The following is a 19,250-nucleotide window of genomic DNA, read 5'->3' on the forward strand; positions in this document are numbered from 1 at the left end:
CCCAAGGTGAGCTGATTGTGCTGCTATGGGATATTTTTTGTGTTTAGGCTAGTTTGTGCTTGATCTTGAATCTGGGTTCAGCCCTAGGCTAGGATTAACACAAAATGGAGTTTCTTTTACCAAAGGCAGTTTGTTTGGTCCTTGCAAACAACATAGTTTAGACTGAGGGTTTTATTTTATATATTAACCCATTTGTGTGTGTCTGCAGATGCAGGCAGATACCCTGAAAAGTGTATTCAGTATTTGTCATATAAGCCATTCAATGGTAGAATAATATAATTATCCGTATACTAGACAGCATTAAACAGGAAACTATAAAAACCCAACATCAAAAGGAACTCAGAAAATGCTAACATCAGGTTGTTTCAGTTTCCTTTATGGATTTTTAACGATATTCAATAAGACTACAAGTCCTGGCTCAGAGACCCTGAGTTCAATTTCCAGCAACTAACCATGTGGTTCACAACCATCTATAGTGACATCTGGTGACCTCTTCTGGCTTGTAGGCACACATGCGGTCTAAATAATAAAGACATCTTTAAAAAATTTTTTTTCTTTAAGATCCTAAGGTACAGCTTATGTTTTAGCCCTTTGAAGTCACATAGTGTCTTTTCTTGGGCTGTTTAGCTTTGCTTTCTATCTTTGTCCTAGTGTCAGATGATCTCCTGGCCCAGGTCAGGTATGTTGGGGGAAATTTTAAAACAAGCATGCTTGGGTTGGGAGATGGGGTGTCTAATCCTACTCCAGAGGCAGCTCTTTAATAGACTAGTACAGCATGAAGCAATAGAATTTCAACTAATATTAGTGCAACCAGATGGGGAAGAATACGCCATTCTCACCAAAGGAAAAGCCTAGCAAGAGGGCAATCTAATTCAGAACATCTTTGAACCATATACAAGAGCACCCAGATTTATTTTTTTAAAAAAAATGAAAACAAAACCAGAACAAAGTTGCTACTAAAGCTAAAAGCATTGAACAGTGCAGACAACTCAATTGTGGGAGAATTCCGTGCCGCAATCTAACCAATGGACAGATCACTAAGGCAGAAACAAAATAGAGAAAAAATGAAACCAATAGATGGAATGAATCCAAAGGACCCAATGTTTATCTACAGAACTTTTTACCCAAGCACAAAGGAATATTCTCTCTTCTTTGGGCCACATGGAACCTTATTGAAAATTGGCAGTATGTAATCGGTCACAAAGCAAACCGTAACTTATACAAAAAAATTGAATTTACCCATTGTGCTTTCTCAGATTACCATGGATTAAGATGGATCTCAACAACAGAAATAACAAAAACCCTACACAGTCATGGAAAATGAGCAACTCCCTACTCAGTGACAACTGGGCCAGGGAAGAAATGAAAAAGAAATTAAAGACTGTCTAAAATTCAATGAAAATGAAGGCACAACATACCCAAGCTTATGGGACACAATGAAAGCAGTACTAAGAGGAAAGTTCGGAGCACTAAGTGCCTTCATACAGAAATTGGGGAGATTCCATACTAGCCACTTAACAGCTCCTCTGGAAGCTTCCACAACAAAAGAGGCTGACACACCCGAGAGGAGTTGATGGCTGCAAATAATCCAACTGAAGCTGAAGTCAACAAACTATAAACAGAGGACATTACCAAGAGTGAACGGAAGCAAGGGGCCGTTTGTTAAAAAAGTCAAGAAGATAGACAAAAGACATACACTTAGCCAAACTAACTAAAAGGCAGAGAGAAAATATCCCAATCAACAAAATCAGGAAGGAAAAATAGAACATAACAACACACACTGGGAATAAAAAACCAAAGAAACATTAGGTCTTACTTCAGTAAACCATAGTCAACAAAATTGGAAAATCTAAATGAAATGGACAATTTTCTTGGTAGGTTCCATTTACCAAATCTAAATCAAGATCAGGAAAACAAGTTAAATACTTCTATAACCCCTAAGGAAAAGAAGCAGTCATTGAATATCTCCCAACCAGGGGGGAATAAAAGCCACAGGGCCAGATGATTTTAGCTCAGAATTCTACCAGACTTTCAAAGAAGAGCTAATACCAATACTCTTCAAACTATTGCACAAAATAGAAACAGAAGGAACATTGCCAAAATCACTCTATGGGGCCACAGTCATTCTGGTACCTAGAATACACAAAGACCCATCAAGGAAAAAGAATTTCAGCGCAATTTTCCTTATGAATGCTGATGAAAAATATACTCACAAACAGAATCCAAGAACACATCAAAGATATCATTTGCCATGACCGAGTAGGCTCCATCCCCGGAATGCACAGGTGGTTCACCATATAAAAATCCATCAATGTAATCTGTCATATAAAAAATGGAAGGAAAAACAAAACAAGATCATCTCATTAGATGCTAAAAATCATGTGACAAAATGCAACACCACTTCATGATAAAGGCCTTGGAGAGATCAGGGATAAAAGTTCTGATAAGCTAGAGCATTGACTGCTTACTGATCAGTCCCAAGCCCAAGATTTTAATTTCCCTTGGGTGGGATTCTGAATACAGACTTGAGGGTGCTTCTCATCATGCTAAAAACAAGTCTGTCCAATCTGTATGCCAAGTCTTCTGGACTGAGAAAAGAATATTCATGCTTTTACTGGGTCTCAAAGACATAAGCCTACCCCAGATGTCTTATAGACACAACTTTATCTTATGTCCCTAGTCTGTATTTGTCTCAGCAGGTTTTTACCTGGCTAACAGACTCCATCCAGAGCTGCTGAGAGCTGGACCTGCTGGAAGTTGATGTAAACCAGTCTCACAGATGTGACTACTCCCTGTCTCTCCAGCTGGATCAGCTAAACAGATGCTTTTGGTAAGTGCCCTATTACCTAGCCTTTGACTACCTTTTCAGCCTTTCTAGGCCCCAATAACAGTGCCCCTAATGTTACCAGGAAAAAAGTGACAGTAGAGAATGACTTTGCCCATTGTCCCACCTTATAGGCATTTTTGGTGTCCATGGAGACTGATATACAGTGTTTAAAATACCACTTCATTCATCACTTGAATTTTCCAGTTTCTAACAACCCACACTTTGCTGAAGCAGATAGATTATCCCCAGGTTGCAATAAAGAGCCAATACTCTGCTCTCAAAGGACAATCCCCCTTTGGATGCTATGTTCCATGTCTCTAACATGGTCCGTGGTTCTAAAGGGCTCTGTGCCTCTGGATGGACAACCTGAGGCGCCGGTTCAATTGTCCTGGGTGAGCCCACCTGGTCAGGGTTGATATCCTGAGATCCCCTCATTGAACCCCATCCTGTTATAATGTCTACAAAAAAGAAAAAAAAGACTCAACTAGACCTTTGGCTGTTAGCCACAGCTCTGGACCTCGTGATCATCTATGGGACTTTTAGAGAGGAAAAACAACTGTAACATCTTTGGAATCAGTGCTTATGTTAGCCCTCCACATATATTATTTACTTGGAAAATCCCTCTGCTCCAAAAAATAGGGAATGTTTCCAGATTATTTATATCACCTGTTTCTCTCTTATTTTACAGATTTCCCATCCAAACCAGCCACAGACGCATTGTACAAGTTACAGCATTTAATCTGCTTTACAACCCTCCACCTCCATTCAATATTATGACTACAGTGTGTGTACTGATAATTCTTTTCACAATGCTAGAAGGTATTTGTTGGTTGGAGGACATATGAGTCTGTTGGAGATTCAGACACCGGTAAACTCTTCTGGACTTTAAAAATAAATAATAATTAAAAAGGAGAGAACTTCTGCTGCCTGGCTTGATCAACCAAGGCTTTCCCTGAGGGCCTGACCTATGGACAAGGAACTACTTCCTTCTCAAAATTAGCATTGTGTTTAGCAGAGCCAGTAATAGCCTGGGGCCAGGCCTTGGGAGCTTTCCACCCACAAGCACTGAAGTATGGGGAAGGAAGGAATGTAGCTCAGTCTCTAAAACCAGAATTATGCATAGTAGAGCTGGTAATGGCTTGGGGTAAGGGCCTTGGGGGAGCTATTGCTTCACATCCTGTGATCTGAACTCTTTCAATCACATGGAGCTGTGATTACCAGAACCAAGGCCACTAGGTGCTCAGTCTATAATGCTCTGGAAGTTCCCTGTGTTTCCCCTGTGATTCCCCTGTGTGACTTTGAACAGTTTCCTGCTGACTGTGTCCCACTGTATGGTAACATCTGCTGATTTTGTCCCATCTCTCCACTGGAATTGGTGTATAAGATGGAGTACTTCTTATAAACCTGCTTGGCCTAAGAAAAAGCTGTAGCAAGATTTTTGGTGTCTTAAAAAACCCAGTTATGGTATGTGAACATCTTTTGGTGTTAATCCCAGGCTTGGGATGCGGCTGCTTCATACTGTCCACAGAAGAAGACTATTTGCCTCCTCTGTGCTTGCAGGGCTGCAGTTCTGCCAGCTGAAGATAGTTTTATTCTGGGGACTCTAGAGAGGGGATAAAAAGACCAGAGCCTCAATAGAGCAGGCCTGGCTCTTAGGGTCCCTGGGTGGGCTCAGCCTTGTGGTCACCTGGCAGCACAGCCTCCAGCTCACAGTGTACTGGCCACGCATCCAGGTTCATGCCCAAAGACCCCACCCCAGGTGAGGGGATGCTCAGCACCACAGAGTACCATTGGTCAGGCCTGCCCCAGCTGCTTCTGTAAAACTGTTGAGGGAAGTTTACAATCATCCACTCAGGTGCCTTTGCCCAGCCCCTGACACATCTTTTCTTTTTCTTTTTCTCTTTTTTCTTTTCTTTTGTTTTTCTTTTTTTGTTTCCAAGACAGGGTCTCTCTCTATAGCCTTGGCTATCCTGGACTCACTTTGTAGACCTGGCTGGATTTGAACTCACAGTTGTCATCCTGCTGCTGCCTCCTGAGTGCTGGGATTAAAGGCTTGGTCTTCTGCAGACATTCAGTCTGTGAGATCACTGCAACAGGGTGCTCTAACCATTAAGGACAACATTGGATCAGGCTCATCCTGAGGACCTCTAAAGAGGGCAGGGGCAAGTGTCCATAACAGCTGGCCTAGAAAGAAGTCAAAAAGGAGTGTCAGGAGATGGGCCAGGGCTGAATGGAGAATGAGTGTTTGAGAAAACTTGGAAGTAAGGATAGTGTGCCCTGCAGCAGGAGGACTGGTGCTGCTCTTGTGGGTGGGGCTGTGACTGCTGAGGTCAATAGTGGTGGGTGGGGCTTGTATGCTAGGGTGGAAGGGTGGGTGGATCTGGACCTATTAAGAGTTAGAGCAGGAAACTTTGTGCACTGTGGAATCCCTTGGGAACAGATGCAGGCCAAGATGGGGGAGGGGCGGTGTTCAGGAGTGCTTAGAGCTGAGGCAGGGAGGTAGACAGACTCAGGCAGGGGTGTGATGGCAGACCTGGGTGTGCAGGGCCCCCTGATTACTAGAGAAGCAGGAAGTGGTGAGGTGTTGGGGGTGTTGCTATGGATCCTGCAGTGTGGAGTTAAGGAGCTGCCAGGCTGGGAGGCTTTGTGAACACTTCCAAAATTGGGCTGGGCTCTTGGTGTTTTCCTGAGAGGACACAGGGTCACCCTAAGAGCAGGATGGGGCCGTGTAGGTGTATACTAATGTGGAGTTGTGAGAGCTGACTGAAGAGTGGTGGGCTGAGCTCTCTTGCTAATGCAGGGCTTGACTGAGGTCTGGCCTTTCACTGAGTGCTGGATTGTGTCAGTATAACTTTTGGTCCCTACTTAATGTTGCCCAGAACCGCTGAAGGAGAAGAGTGTCCAAGGGCTGTTTCTGCTGTGGCAGTTGTTGTGGGCTGGGCTGTGTGAGTGGTGAGATAAGTGAGCAGGGAATGCAGGGCACCAGGCCAAGGCTATGATGTGAGTGGTCACTTTCTGAGGAGGGGGCAGAAGGCTGAATCCTCACTTGACCTTCATTTGGCAAAGAACACCTGTAGCAGTGGGGCACTGTGACCTGCTGAGATAGAGTAGTGGGTGGGGGCTGTGGTTGCAAAGGTCAGGGAAGGGCAGTGGGTTTCAACCTTCCTAATGTTGTGACTCTTTAATACAGTCCCTCATGGGTTTCATTGCTATTTCACAACTGGAATCTTGCCACGGTTATGAATCAAACTGAACTACTACATACATAGCTGGTGTGGGGGTCGCGACCCAAGGGTTGAGAAGCATTGTTCATTCTCATGGAGAAGCTCTGAGTGCTGAGTTAAAGAGCTGTAGGTGCGGGTGGGAGAACAGAAATTGTCTCTGCTGGGGTAGCTTGTGCTGGAGTTGTTGTTAATGGGGCTGTGAATACTTAGGTAGTAGTGGAAGGCGGGGCTTGGTGCTTAGGTGCAGCTGAGGCTGATGGTGTAGGCATAGTGGGCAGAGCTTGCAAGCCAAGGTAGGAGCCTTGAGCGGTGACAGGTCTGCCTCCTGTCCTGCCAGTTGATGGACACGTTAAGGGCTGGGTGAAGTGTAAAGTGTTGGCAAAACTACTGAATGCAGTGGAGAAGAGGGAGCCTGTTTGTGTGTGCTGCAGCAACTCTTGTAGGTGGGGCTGTGAGTGCTTTCCTAGGTGGGCTGGATTTGGACTGGATATTACCAGGAAGGGCCAATCCTCTTACCTATCTCATTTTGGAAGGAATTTTAAGTGTTCAGCTCTGGTTTTCTTAAGTAGGCATATTTGGAGTTATTAACAATGAATGCTATGCCCAAATTTTGAGAGACTCTCTGAATAGACCACCAAAGAGCCAAGTCCAAATGCAGTGGCAAGGATCTCTTTATATTGCAGGGTCAAACCCAGGACACACCTCCAATGCGCAGACACAGCAGGTGCAGGGAAGTGGCCTGGAGTCTCAGTTGAGAGGGTTTTTTTTTTTTAATAAATCAATATCAGACAAAGAAATGGGTTCTACAGTATATGATTGGGTGACGTCTGGGCAGAAAAGCTGCAAGCAGAGAGTTACAAGACTTAGAGTTTCATGGTTGGGTATTAGGTGTAGGGGCAAGTTGGCCTATAGAAAAGATTGGCTGAAGCAGTCATGGGGGCATTAGGAACTTTGGCCTGGCCTCTCCTAATTGGTTGTTGCTATGTGCCAGACCCCCTGCTGCTCAGCTTGACCAGCAGAGAGTATATTTGCCAGGGAATATTTTTTCTGTTTAGGCTAGTTTGTGCTTAGTCTGGAATCTGGGTTCAGCCTTTGTGTAGGTTTAACACAAAATGGAGTTTCTTTTGCAAAATGGAATTTCTTTTTAAAAAGGGAGTTTGTTTCGTCCTTACAAACAAGATAGTTTATACTGAGGGCTTCATTTTATATTTCAACCCGTTTGTGTGTGTCTGCAGATGCAGGCAGATACCCTGAAAAGCTCATTCAGTATTTGTCAGGTAAGCCAATCAGTTGTAGAATAATATAGTTATCCGTATCCTAGATGGCATTAAACAGGAAACTATGAAAACCCAACATCTACAGGAACTCAGAGAAAGCTAACATCAGATTGTTTCAGTTTTCTTTATGGATTTTTAATGATATTCAATAAGACTACAAGTCCTGGCTCAGAGACCCTGAGTTCAAATTCCAGCAACTAACCATGTGGTTCACAACCATCTGTAGTGAGATTTGCTGCCCTCTTCTGGCATGCAGGCACACATGCTGTCTCAATAAGAAATAGAATTTTAAAGAAATTTTTTTTTTCGTTAAGAACCTAAGGTACAGCTTATGTTTTAGCCCTTTGAAGTCACATAGTGTCTTTTCTTGGGATGTTTAGCTTTGTTTTCTATCTTTGTCCTAGTTTCAGATTGTCGCCTGAACCAGGACAGGTATGATGGAGGAAATTTTAAAACAAGCATGCTTGGGTTGGGAGACAGGGTGTCTAATCCAACTCCAGAGGCAGCTCTTTAATAGAGTAGTACAGCATGAAGCAATAGAATTTCAACTAATATTAGTGCAACGAGATGGGGAAGAATACGCCATTCTCACCAAAGGAAAAGCCTAGCAAGAGGGCAATCTAATTCAGAACATCTTTGAACAATATACAAGAGTACCCAGATTTATTTTTTAAAAAAATGAAAACCAAACCAGAACAAAGTTGCTACTAAAGCTAAAAGCATTGAACGGTGCAGACCCCTCACTTGGGGGAGAATTCAGTGCCCCACTCTAACCAATGGACAGATCACTGAGGCAGAAACAAAATAGAGAAATAATGAAACCAACAGATGGAATGAATCCAATGGAACCAATGGTTATCTACAGAACTTTTCACCCAAGCACAAAAGAATATTCTCTCTTCTTTGTGCCATAGGGAACCTTCTTGAAAATTGCCAGTATATACTCGGTCACAAATCAAATGGTAACTTATACAAAAAATTGAAATTACCCATTGTACTTTCTCAGATCACCATGGATTAAGATGGATCACAACAACAGAAATAACAAAAACCCTACACAATCATGAAAAATGAGCAACTCCCTACTTAGTGACAACTGGGCCCAGGAAGGGAAAAAGAAATTAAAGACTGTCTAAAATTCAATGAAAATAAAGGCACAACATACCCAAGTTTATGGGATACATGAAAGCCGTACTAAGAAGAAAGTTTGGAGCACTAAGTGCCTTCATACAGAAATTGGGGAGATTCCATACTAGCCACTTAACAGCTCCTCTGGAAGCTTCCACAACAAAAGAGGCTGACACACCCAAGAGGAACAGATGGCTGCAAATAATCAACCTCAAGCTGAAGTCAACAAACTAGAAACAGAGGACAAGAGGAAGAATGAACGGATTCAAGGGGTGGTTCTTTAAGAAAGTCAACAAGATAGACAAAAGACACACACTTAGCCAAACTAACTAAAAGGCAGAGAGAAAATATCCAAATCAACAAAATCATAAAGGAAAAACAGAACATAACAACAGACACTGGGGGCGGGGAACCAAAGAAACATTAGGTCTTACTTCAAAAAACCATAGTCTACAAAATTGGAAAATCTAAATGAAATGGACAATTAACTTGGTAGATTCCATTTATGAAGTCTAAATCAAGATGAGGAAAACAAGTTAAACATCTCCACAACCCCTAAGGAAAAGAAGCAGTCACTGAATGTCTCCCAACCAGGGGGGGAGGACTGGAAAGCCTCAGGGCCAGATGATTTTAGCTCAGAATTCTACCAGACTTTCAAAGAAGAGCTAATACCAATACTCTTCAAACTATTGCACAAAATAGAAACAGAAGGAACATTGCCAAACTCATTCTATGGGGCCACAGTCATTCCGTTACCTAAAACACACAAAGACTCATCAAAGAAAAACAATTTCAGGCCAATTTCCCACATGAACATTGATGAAAAATATACTCACAAAACGAATCCAAGAACACAACAAAGATATCATTTGCCATGACCAAGTGAGCTCCATCCCAGGAATGTAGAGGGGGTTCAACATATAAAAATCCATCAATGTAATCCATCATATAAACAAACAGAAAGAAAAACAAAACATGGCCATCTCATTTGATGCTAAAAACCATGTGACAAAATCCAACACCACTTCATGATAAAGGCCTTGGAGAGATCAGGGATGACAGTTCTGATAAGCTGGAGCACTGACTACTTACTAATCAGTCCCAAGCCCAAGATTTTAATTTCCCTTTGGTGGTATTTTGAATATAGACTTGAGGGTGCCTCTCATCATGCTAAAAACAAGTCTGTCCAATCTGTATACCAATTTTTCTGGACTGAGAAAAGAATGTCCACGCTTTTACTGGGTCTCAAAGGCATGAGCCTGCCCCAGCTGTCTTATAAACACAACTTTAACTTTTGTCCCTAGTCTGTATGTGTCTCAGCAGGTTTTTACCTGGCTAACAGACTCCATCCAGAGCTGCTGAGAGCTGGACCTGCTGGAAGTTGCTATAAACCAGTCTCCTTGATGTGACTACTCCCTGTCTCTTCAGCTGGATCAGCTAAACAGATGCTTTTGGTAAGTGCCCCATTACCTAGCCTTTGACTAGCTTTTCAGCCTTTCTAGGCCCCAATAACAGCACCCCTCATGTCACCAGGAAAAAAAGTGACAGGAGAGAATGACTTTGCCCATTTTCCCACTTTGTAGGCTGAAATGCTAAGTCACAGGCAACTCTCTGGCAGGAGGGACAAATGGCCACAAGGAAAAAAAGCTGTTAGTTCCTTTTAAAGCAGTCGTGCTTTGTGCCCACCTCATATAAAGCAAAAAGTTGGTGCCATCCAGATAATGGTCATGAGAGCACAGTACCTGGCCCTACAACAGGCCAAGTCAGAGGAATACCTGTCCCTGCAGCAGGCCAACTCAGCGAATAAGTTTCAGGAGGACCTGTGATTAGGCCTTAAGGGGACCTGTCAAAGGGGGGGAATGAGAGACCAGAAGAACTAAAATTGGATTTTAGGGTCACCAGGACAAAGGTTAAGAAATAGGCCTAAAGGGGAGACCAGGCATGATAAGGCATATCTGACCAGCTGAGGTGGAAAGAACCAGTCTGGCTGCAGGAGGGCAGGGAGGGTCCTGGAATCCTGGGTTTGGACAGTGAAACTGTCAGTTCTCAGTTTGAATATTGACACACCTGACCTTTCCTCAGATGAGCTGGGTCAAGTTGCTCAACTTCATCCAGGAAAGAGGGCCTGGGGCTCATACTGAGAGCCCTGCCCAAGGCTGTTTGTGTAATAGCAGTCCTGGGAAGGCTTTGTGAGTCCCTGCCTGTGTTCTGGCCTGGAGTTTCCTTAAATAGTCCCTGGACTTCTCACCTGGATGTGTCCAGTTGGGAACTCACAAGCCTCACAGATGTGTTCTTCTCAGGTCAAGTTCCTCCCCTCCATGAGATCCTTAACCCTCTCAGGAGAAGTGAGCTGGGGCTGTAACTCCTCGACCACTGTGTGGGACCGATCTTGCGTGGTGTCCACATGACCCAGCTATGCCTATCTAAAATAGGGTTTCCAGAAGTGTATTCATCTTACCTGTTCCTCTTGACATCTTCCCTTTCCACCAGAATGAATCTGGCCAAAGACTCCCCTGCCCCAACTTTCATCCTGAGGTACTTTAAGTAAAAAAGACACTTCCTGCCTTGCAAGGTGGACACAGGGACATAGGTGAACTTTGCTACCTCATTTTTCTTAGCTTCAGATAGCCACAGTCCTTGGGGGAAGGTCCAAACTTTGAATCCCTTTTACCCTACAAAGATGGCCCTAACTGCTGATATGATTCAAATCCTAGGTACTAGTCATCACCACCCAGAGATACCTCACTCACCCTAACTCAAGACACCTAAGAGAAGCCATCCACAGCAGCTTCCCCTTAGAGCTCCACAGGAAACAGTATATGGGTATAACAGTATTGTTTTTTAACTTATCTGTCTTGCCTATATTCCTTGCTAGAAAACAAACAAGACACAGACAAGTGTTATATTTTAAAATCACCTTAGTTAACCTGGAGCAGGGCAGATATCAATCCTCTAAACTACCTCCCATGGTGGGGCAGGCATGGGATCCCTGCCTCAATCCCATGCCATCTGCTTGAGATAACTGCTATCAAGCTACCTAGCACCCATAATGCCATATTCTTGCTAATGTTCTTCATCTGGGCTGAATTCTCCATCCACTCAGGCCATGTGCTTCTCCTCCATCTAACCCATGGCTGACTTCCTCTCTTCTCCTCCAGTCTCTTTCCTTCCTCCTCTTGGCAGTCCTGCCTTTTACTTCCCAGGATTCCTCTCTCTCCTAGCCCCACCTATCTCCTCTGCCCTGCCCAGGTGGGATGGCTTTTTATTAAGCAAAAGGTGGGTCACAGAGACAGCAAGCAATAATTAGCATAAAAATACTTCAGACCATCCCCCAACATAACAGGCTCTATGTGGTCCCTGACTTGTGGAGATGGTTAAGTCCCATCAAAGGTTAATTTCCTTTTTTTTAATTTTAATTTTATTATTTTATTCAGATTACAACACAATTGCCATCCTGTCACTGGTATCCTCCCATTCCACCCTCCAGCTTTCACTCTATTCACCTCCCCTAGGTCTGAGACTAAGCTGGACATAGGCTATCAAGTCTCATCTTGGTAACCTGCTTATTCTTTCTTTGAGTGCCATCAGGCCACCCCACCAAGGGGAGGTGCTCAAATATGGGGCACCAGAGTCTTACTGTGCTTGCTCACCTGGATGGATGGCCAATCATGGACACCTTCTCTGCTAACCTCACATGACTCCCTCTACTGCTTTGGTACATATACCCTTCCCTCACCAGGCAGGTTCATCTTCCTGGGGAGGAGACTGGAGTGAAGACAGAGCCCATCTGAGCACCCCTAGCATGTTTCTCAAGACTGGTAAGAGGAGCAGGGGTCCACTCTTGTCTTGGGGATTCTGAAGGATGTCCTATTGACTCCTCACAAGTCCCCTGCTGACCTCCATCAGTGACATCCATGCTTCAGGTCAAGGTCAGTGATGATCCCGCCTGTAGCGGTTCCCCAAGCAGGAAGTCAGAGGTGGCATCTCTGGTCCACAGTCTTCCCCACCACCAGGCCCAGCTGACAGTAGGGAGAGCTTATTTATGCGCTGACTCAGAGGTCTTCTTGCTCCTCCTTCTGGCCCTGCTCCCTTACTTCTACATATCTTAGGCCTTTCTCCCTGGGACAAGTCTGGCTCTTCAAGTACTGCAAGCAGAAGCAAAGATGCCCAAGGTAACAACACCAAGGACTGCCCGGGACTGAGGGAGCGTGGAAGCCCTCCTGTGCTGTGTAGACCAAGAACATGAGCCCTGCTCAGTGGCAGGCTGCACTATGGCTATCTAGAGCCTCTATCTAGAAAGTGATTCTCAGGTCCAACCTGTGCTGTCAGTTGGCCCTGATAGCTTGGCCATTCCACCACCCCTGCCCTGGTGAACCCATAAGGGTGGGCGAGGAAATCATTGCTGTATGTCAGTACTGAGGCATCTTCTAAGGACTCAGAACCACAGAACATCACTTATAACCCTCCCTGCTTGCCCTCACCGTGAGGTCCCAAAAGGCAGATGAGGAAGCTTGGTGAGTGGATCACTCATACAAGTCAGCCTCAGTTTCCTTCACCACTGTTAAACATATACACAGTAGCTTAATTATCCCAGTCTTTCTCCCTGTCTGCCTGTCTGTCTGTGGTACACTTTTAGGGAAGCACTCAGAGCTTACAACTTGACTGACAGACACTTGGTCCCCTCCTCTTTCTGAAGTCCCCAAAGGGCATCATGCACTGAGTATTTGAAGAGGGAGTGGGATCGGCCTGCTCTTCCAAGTATACATTGGCGGAAATACCATTTGGGTGCCTTCTAGATGGGGTGGGGCTTCTGCCGTCCTCTCCCAGGTCCTACATACATGCCGAATGCAAAGCCACTGTCAGGAATAACTAGAACTCTAAAAATAGCTCCTGTGTGCTTGTCTACAGTGCCCTACAGGTCAAAGGGCTGACTCCAGCAACTGGGAACCTGTTTGGCACAGTGCTCCCTCACCACAAGGGGACAGCTGTGGGGCCCTCTCTCTGCACTGTGTCTTCTGCCATCCACTCTCAAGTCTGACTCTCACCCTGGGGATGATGGGATCCTCTTTCAGGGAAACCAGACCATGTGACCCAGATGATCTGAAGTGCTTGTTTCTGGACCAGAGCCATCACAGTCTGCTCTCAGGCTCCTGTGCTAAACCCCAAGGAGGAGCCCCTGGGCACAGCCCTCCTGGGTGGCATGCTAACCATGCCATGAAGCAGCACTATTTGTGTCCCACCTATCCTGAGAGAGGCCCTTTCAGCCCACCCTAAGCTCTCGCCCATATGCTTCAAAGGTGCATCAAGGCTTTCTCCTTCTAGGAATCTCACAAAATGCCTCTGAGACACATCAAGCCCCAAGGTCCCTCATGCAGATGGGGACGCAGAAGCTTGGGGAACTGCCTATGGTGGAATCTTCAGTGATGGCCACCTGTCCTGACCTCCTCTCTGCTCTCTTATGAGTTTCCAAAGTCCACCCGAAGTGCATCTTAGCTTCTCTTCCTGGAAACCCAGTTTTCCACGGAAGGAGTAGCAGGTCCCACTCAGGGTTCCCTAGGCATCAGCACACAACCATGCATGCTTTACACAGTCCTCTCTCTGGGGGACGGGGCCTTCTCACATGTTCATTAATGACCATGACAGCTTACCTGGTTGCCAATACCTACCTCCTCTGTCAAATACGCCTGTCTCCCTCTTGCCTCAAGTGGTACCCCATGCTCCAAAGGTTCATCTTCCTGAGAGAGGAGACAGAAATCAAGATGAATCAGCTCTCGAAATGCCTAGCAAGAGCGACTCAAGATCCAAAGGGTAACTGCCTTGGTGGCACATGCATGTAGACCCAGCATTCACAAGAAAAAGGCTGGTTGATTGCTGTGAGTTCGAGGTCAATCTGGTCCACAAAGTGAGTCAAGGACAGCCAAGGCTATACAGATAGACTTTGTCTTGAAAAATGAGAAAATAAAAAAGTCAAAACTGCAGGCCCCTACATTTTATTGCAGAGTCTGAAGACTAGACTATCCACTCCCAGGAGCTCACCCCCAAACCATTGCAGGAATTTAGAATGCAATGTCTATCTGTCACTCTTCCAGGGGTTTGACAACTGTTTTGAAAGCTACAAGGCCGTGTATGCAAACAGCATAGTATGGCAACAATTCTTAAGGCACCTCAGAAAATGGCTCTGAGTGGCCCTTTACACCCAGTTCATGAATACTTGAAACCCAGCTTTACCAACACAATTCACCTGAAGGGCCTGAAATCAGAAACACCTGATCTACACTCTCCATTCCAGAAACCTGACAAAAGGGCTTCAACCACTGGGAACCAAAAGAAGCTCTGTCCCCAGACAGAGTGTCCCTTGCCTAATGGTACAGCCACTTCACAAAATAGCCTCGAGCCCTAGGGACTTGGAGGCCCTCAGTCCCCAGATGTAGTGTCCCTTACCTAAAGGTCCAGGAACCTGAAGGGCATGGTGTCACACACCTTTAATCCCAGCACTCAGGAGACAGAGTCTTGCTGTGTGTTCGAGGCCTGCCTGGTCTATAAAGTGAGTCCAGGACAGCCAAGGCTGCACAGAGAAACTCTGTCTCAAAAAAAAAAAAAAAAAAAAAAAAAAAAAAAAAAAAAAGGAAAGGTCCAAGAACCTGAAATAATGTCCTGAACTAAGAAACTGATTCTGAACCATATAAGGGAAGTAGGGTACTTCCCATTCCTGGAAACTCACACAACTCACTGTGCCTCGTGCCCTCTAAACCCTGAATCCAAAACCCACAGTGTGCCCTTCACCATTCCTGACATGTCAGAAATTGGCTCTGATACCCTAGTGCTCTTGGGACTCTGAAACATGCTGTTGATAATTCTCTAGGCATATTGAAATATTGCTCGTGACGCCAGGTCCTGTATCCAGATATCTCCATGGATGTAGATGGGGAAGCAGAGGTTTGAGGGGGCTTATGAACACACTTACTGTGAACTTTGCTTTAGGACCCAGAACAAGATGCAACTTGCTTGACCCTTGAGGCCTGTGCACTTGGGCTCTGAGGCTGTGACTTGCATATTGACCAAGAAACTCTTATGACCTATCCTCTCTAGAAAACTCTGAAGTAGACCCAATGGGCTGAGTTCTACCAGGAAGAACTAGAGGGAGGGGAAGGGGCTCAGTCTCACAAGAACTCTCGCTCTGGAGCAGCACACACCATAGCCACTGAATTATACTCCAGGGGTCACCCTAAGCACAGCCAACCTTCCACAGCCCCCTCTTGGGACCTAGTTTTATCCTGCCATTTAAGCGGTCCTCTTTCCCTTGGGGGAATGCCTCAATGTGGCGCCTTTGCAAAGGCCCTAGTCAAGGAGCATATGGGGCCTGGTTGGTCATGTGGTTCCTGTTTATCATTGTGGGCCCCACTTGGTTCTTGGCTGATGAGGGGTATCAGCTTCCTCAATAGGGGACCACCTCTCCTAAAGTACTCACCTCCCCTCAGTGAGCATGGGGAGCCCATCTCCCTTCCAGGAACATCACAAAATGGTGCTTATTTTCCCAACAACCAGAATGTGTGTTGTGAAGGGTGGGGGAGGGCCTCCAGACTGGCCTTAGCAGGGAGGCATGCTCCAATCTCCAGGGAACTCAGAAAATAACTCTAGCACCCCCACCCCAACCATGGATGAAGACACTGGAATAAACATATACTGGGGGTCTTCTTGTGGGAACGATCCCCTTCCCCTCTCTCTAGTCCTTCCTGGTGGATATCAGTCCATGGAGTCTACCTCAGAGTTTTCCAGAGAGGAGGTAGTGTTTGTCTTCCTCATGTGTCAGGCAATTTCCTACCATGAGCTCCTGAGAGGAAAGGCCTGCATCTCCCAGGCCAGGGTACAGTAGTGTCCATCTCTTAGCACACAGGCAGTAGTTTGAGGTGTGCTTACACAGGGCTAAGGGAAGCTTGCCTGTGACCCTTGGCTGCTGCTCAAAAAGTTCCTGGCAACATCTGCGGAGGGCAGGGACCCAGGAGAATGGAATCTCGTGCTTCCAGATACCTGAGCAGTGTGAGGAGACACCACCAGGTCAGTAGCTATAGCCTTCTGCACCCAGTTTGCTGAGGGCACAAAACTGTGGCTGCTGTCCATGGAAGGGCAAAGCTGACCAAAGGGTGTGGAAGCCTGGGCTCCGGGATAATCTCAAGGATTAGATAGAATAGCAGGCAGAATCTGGGCTCAACTTTAAGATATTTATTTAGCACCACAAGATTTGTTTTCATGTAGTAAGAACTGAAAATGGCCTATTTTCAAAAAATAGTGACCAGGATTTCATGATCTTGTTTTGTTTTTGAACAGTGTGCAGATTATACTTGTGTTATCTGCACATTTCTTCTCCTTATCCATCTCTTCCTCCCCTTGCTCCTCTTCCCCCCTTCCTCCTCTTCCTCCTTCTCTTCCTCCTCAGCTGACTCTCTTAGGGAGATGGTTGAGAGGTCAGCGTTCATGATGGAATGGCAAGTATTGTACATAGACATCATGTACCGGAGGTGTGCTGAGGAGCTACCTGCTGCAGGCACTGCCCCTTCCATCTTACCAGAAGCCAATGGAGAAACTGTCCCATGATCAGTTGTGCCCTCTTTGCTCAAGCCACTTGTCTCCTGAAGTGGGCAGTTGTCAGGGGCACTTACAGGGATGTTGCTCTTTTTCAGTGTACTAGAAGGCCCTGGGGAAAGGCTGCCTGCAGGTGTCTGTGTGTTGGGAACTCCCTGATGGGACTTCATGCCATCTTTTTGGCCTTATGCAACCAAGAGGAACATCTGGTAGGTAAAAGCCTCATCCATTTTTGGATGTGGCCCCGCACTTTTAAATGGAGATTGTGCCATCGCTTACCACAGCCACAATAGTCGCTTTGCTCCTGACAGTATTCCCCAGGAGCTCTGGCTTGTCCCTCTGGAAGTTGAAGTAGCTATAGATCTAAAACAAAATGGATTAGGCTAGCCAATCTGAAATACAACTATACTGACCACACCACATTCTACTGGTCTTTTTTTGTGATGCAGAAAATGGCAGAAGTGGCTGGCCAAAAGTGTGCTGTGCCGTGGCAGGACCCCAGTAGAGAGAAATGACTCATGTGTAAGGTGGTGACACATGTACATGACATAAACTGGCTTATCCTCTCCCGACCTGACTGCCTGTCTTCAGACATCTAAAGGGAGAAACAGGAGTGCATTGTCAAAGTCTTGTACCCTTTAGTAAACAACAGTGTCTGCTGAATGAGGAGCTTGAAGCACATTGTTAATGGGGTATGTAGATAGGAAGAGGTTCTCTTCACAAAAATGGGAGACAAAGAAAAGCTTTGTTTCCCAGTCTTCTCCAGAGCAGAGCTGGCAAAGAAGATCTTCCAGCATTCCTTCTCAAAAATATTCCGTGGGCTCCTTCTCCAGCTGCTGCTGCTGCTAGGAAGGGATGGCTCAACCGTGAGGACCTGAGGAGGCCTGGATCCTGAGCCTTGCTCATCCCAGGTTACTATCTATATGCTTGGGCAACCTGTGGGTTGTTAGAAACTGGAAAATTCAAGTGATGAAGGAAGTGGTGTTTTGAGGTCCATGGACCCCAAAGCCATAAGCCTTATAGGTCATTAAGTGGCAAGGGATGTAGGGACCGCCCAATGACAAACAAATAGGGATAGTTGATGATATGCCAGAATCATTCAAGAAAGCAGTGCAAGGCAGCACATGAAAATCACCCAGAAGATCAGTTACATCAGTCTGATACTTTCAGTTATTATGTAATGAGAGTCAGATATTTTAAAACCCTTTATTTGATATACTATACAGGCTGTTTTTAATTGCTAAACATGGAACTTATAATCTTTAACAGCATAATATTGCCTTTAATTTGAATTCTTCATATGCCTTCTATAGCTTATGCATCCTCTGTGTACTTTAAATAACTTACTTGGGATTCTATAAGTTATGAGGAAGCCTCTTGGGGTTTTCTTTTCAAATATCTATCTATCTCAGTCTTTATATACAAACCCTTATATATCAAAATATTTTTATGTTAGCCGCATCACATTTTTACTTATTAAAACCATGAGATTGAATAGTTCTATAGAGAAAGCCCCTTCCCGCCTTTATATAAAATTTCCTGAGAAGGCCTGCTTGGAACAACTAACTACTCTTTAGGGAACTGAGACACAACAGAGACTACCTCCCTTTAGCAGCTCTTTACCCCCAGCAACTTCAAGTATTTTGTTGTTGTTGTTGTTGTTGTTGTTGTTGACATTTGTCAGTGGTAAACTGTTAGTTTTTGGAAGTACTACGTTACTGTTATGTATCGTATAAAACTGTATCAAAATTAAACTAAACATAACATCAAAGTCACAACATAAACATCTCTTTGGGTCAAGGAAGCTGATCTCATAGGTAGTTGATAGGGTGGGTGGAGAAGAGAGGAAGGATACATTGTAACTCTCTTCAAGGACATGTTACCAGCTCAGTTTTAGCCTTGGGTTTTGTATTTATCTCTTATGCTGCTCTGTTCTCCTTGTCCCTGTCACAGAGCCAGAAGGCTATTCTGACGGACTGACCCAGGAAAGGGGGTTAAAGGACATAAGGAGAAAGAAAAAAAACCTATGAACCTGAAATGAGAGGGTCGAATCCCACATTCTAGAGTCAGCCTTTTGGCTTAAATGCCACAGGTCATTTTGAGAGAAACATGTGCTCTGCTTGGATTGATGGGAGCTCATTAGACCTCCTTGCATCCACGAGAGTGTTTCCAATTGGAAGTTTGAGCTGGTGAAACCTGATGTGTAGAAATTAA

General features: G+C 45.0%; 1 long non-coding RNA gene and 1 pseudogene across 2 annotated transcripts in view; one reads left to right on the forward strand and one right to left on the reverse strand.

Moving 5' to 3' along the window:
* Nucleotides 1-19,250, reverse strand: part of LOC311602068 (actin, cytoplasmic 2-like) — a 63,699-nt pseudogene that overhangs the window by 31,588 nt on the left and 12,861 nt on the right. The window lies entirely within an intron of this gene.
* LOC311601353 lies at nt 2,689-3,736 on the forward strand. Its single transcript, XR_014780544.1, has 2 exons — nt 2,689-2,830; nt 3,516-3,736. It is a non-coding gene; the product is annotated as an uncharacterized lncRNA (long non-coding RNA).

The sequence above is a fragment of the Acomys minous genome (assembly GCF_964271855.1).
Source record: "Acomys minous genome assembly, chromosome: 7".
In the NCBI taxonomy this organism is placed as follows: Eukaryota; Metazoa; Chordata; class Mammalia; order Rodentia; family Muridae; genus Acomys; species Acomys minous.